This window comes from Solanum stenotomum, chromosome 4 (genome assembly GCF_019186545.1).
Source record: "Solanum stenotomum isolate F172 chromosome 4, ASM1918654v1, whole genome shotgun sequence".
Lineage (NCBI taxonomy): Eukaryota > Viridiplantae > Streptophyta > Magnoliopsida > Solanales > Solanaceae > Solanum > Solanum stenotomum.
In genome coordinates this window covers 66,663,402-66,666,015 of record NC_064285.1, presented here as the reverse complement: position 1 = coordinate 66,666,015, position 2,614 = coordinate 66,663,402, and the positions used below count along the sequence as shown (strand labels likewise).

The window sequence follows — 2,614 nt, the reverse complement described above, 5'->3', positions numbered from 1 at the left end:
AAACTCGGTGGCGTTGGAAAGATCATTCCAAGGGCTTTCCAGACATAACTGGAAATTCGCCTAAATCATTTTGAGCTAGGAGTTACGACTGCTCAAAGTTGACCAAAAATTCTTTTTTTTTCCATACTTAGCCAAATTTTCCAGATTCTTTCCAAAATGACTATTTCCAATTCAACTCTTCTTGGAACTCAATGTGCTACACCTAGGGACCTTAACTTAACACTCAAGAAATTTTATTCCTCGGTAAAATCTCACTCCACATGAAGGACGGCTCGAGTCTTAGTTCGAAAAATTCTCTGGGGTGTTACATGGTTTATTCTCTCCTTTTAGGACTCTTTTTCTACTAAGAAAAGGTTTTAGGACTCCTTTTCTAGTAGGAAAGGTTTTAGGACTCTATAAATATAGGTTTGTTTCTTCTAACACAAACAACAATAGCATCCACAATGTAGTTCTTTAAGAGTTTTGTTTATGGGGAGATTTTCTCTCTACAGTTTCTATGTTTTTGATTAGTTTTTAATTATGTAGGCCAATTGGTCATATCCTACAATAATATATTTCTTTTAGTATAATTTTATGTGTTGTCTAATTTATCGTCTTATGATTTCCAATTGTAAGCTTCCGCATCACGCCCTAATCACCTTCAGAACCCAACACCTAGCTCCCCCTGCCTACAACAAGCTTAAACCATGAGTGAATATAGCAGCAAATGCATTCATTTGAGCTTTGGACAAAGACAAGCCAACCTCTAAATCTCCATTCGAATCCTTAGACTTACTGAGGGACATTGATCCACCATTGTCAATAGAAACACTCTATCTTCTCGGCCTTTCCCCAACCAAAATCGGCAGAATAAAAATCAAACTTCGGAGATCCAGCAACTGAAAACAATCGTTTTGTATCTATCGAGCTAAATTCTTTAAACCAGTTACCACTCAGGATCCATTCCTCGTCTTTCATCCTTTTTTGAATGACTTCTCCAATCAATTCCATCGCGACTGTAAATCCTTCCTCTCCAATTAAGTCAATGCGCCTTGTTTGTGTAACATACTCCATTACGCAATTCTCAAAATAAGATGGAGGAAGTGGTGGATTGATCCGCGCTCTGCAATCTGCTGAACATACAAAATACTCCATTAAATTCTCATCTATTTCCTTTTCCCCGATTGTGGTGGCCTCTGATTTTATCAAGCAAGTCCACACATAAGCACATGTTACCGTGAAAGATGTCACATGAGCTAGGTTTGGTCATTTTGACAGTATTAAATTCTTGAGCTTAGTGATTTCATTATGTGATATAATAAATGTACATCGAACTTTATCAATATTAGGAATCACAATAATGTCGCGCATCTCCACCTTAAATGTCTTCACTACATTCCATATAGCCACCCCTTGTTCATTAGGGTCTTTTATTATGGACCTATCGTAAAATGGAATGAGCTGATTATTTTCTAAGAATTGCTCATCTCCGCCGAATTTGTTCAGCAAAGCCCATGCTCTAGTGAATCTTACTATAGTAGTTCCATCGAAGGCGGCGTGATGGTTACTGAAACCAATGGATATGCCAAAATTAGGAAAAAGTGTCACTTTGATGGCTAAAATCGGGGCTAATTGGACCTCTGGTGCATCCTTAGGTTCCGCTAATTGAGGAATTAAGGGATACAAATCCTTAGCATTTCGGGGATGGTTACCAATGAGATAATTGAAATTCATATCGGTTGTCTCAGAAAAGATAACAGATACAGAATCTCCTGTCTTGAGCGCAACTCAGGATAACCACTTGAGTTTATAAGTGGACAAACAAGGTTTCCAGCTAAGATTGTAGTGTTTGAGAGCGAGGGAGAGTGAATGTTTAAGAGAAGGAATAATGGTTTGGACGAAATGGGGTTTGGAAATAGGGAGGTTGTAGAATAATAGCCGTCGATTACGTCCAAAAACTAACCAGGTATGATCAAAATAGGTAAGACGGAGCGTCAGCTCAGCTGCACCGCTGGGATGGGGCGCAACCTGGCATTGCTCAATTACTGAAGCCATTGTAGTTTGGTTTAGAGATAAAAAAGAGTATATTAATATATAGAGCAATGTTGAACTATGAAGAAGAAAGATCAATGGAGTGGTGGTGGAGTCCACACGAGCCAATTTGGCGGTATTCTAATAAAACTTTAATCAAGTTTTGACTTTTGAGTAATCACTATAACAAAAAGCCAATGGAGTGATAATTTGACAAACTGTCGTGCAAAGGGACCTGGTCTGCACTAACAATAAAGCACCAGAGTTTCTACTTAATTATATTTTCTTTTAAGATGTTAATGCAGTAGACAAGTTCGGTGCGACGAGCTCGACCCAGAAGGCAAATCCTTTGCTTTCGCTGACAAGGAGTTTCGAACTTGAGACCTCCAACATGGAAATCCCAAGCCCAAACCACTAGGCCATTTTTTAGACATTTTCTTTTAATAATAAATGACATTTTCTTTCCATTTTTTAGAGTCTTTTAATGAAGGACAAAAAATTTAATAAACATTTCTAATAATCTTCATACTTTTAATGTAGTATAGATATATACTAATTTAGTGTATGTGTTTTGCGTGTGATCACATATCAATAAGATCAAAAT

General features: G+C 37.5%; 1 pseudogene; it reads right to left on the bottom strand.

The window, feature by feature from the left end:
* Window positions 1–657: 657 nt before the first annotated feature.
* LOC125863444 (phenolic glucoside malonyltransferase 1-like) lies at window positions 658–2,034 on the bottom strand (annotated as a pseudogene).
* Window positions 2,035–2,614: the final 580 nt, after the last annotated feature.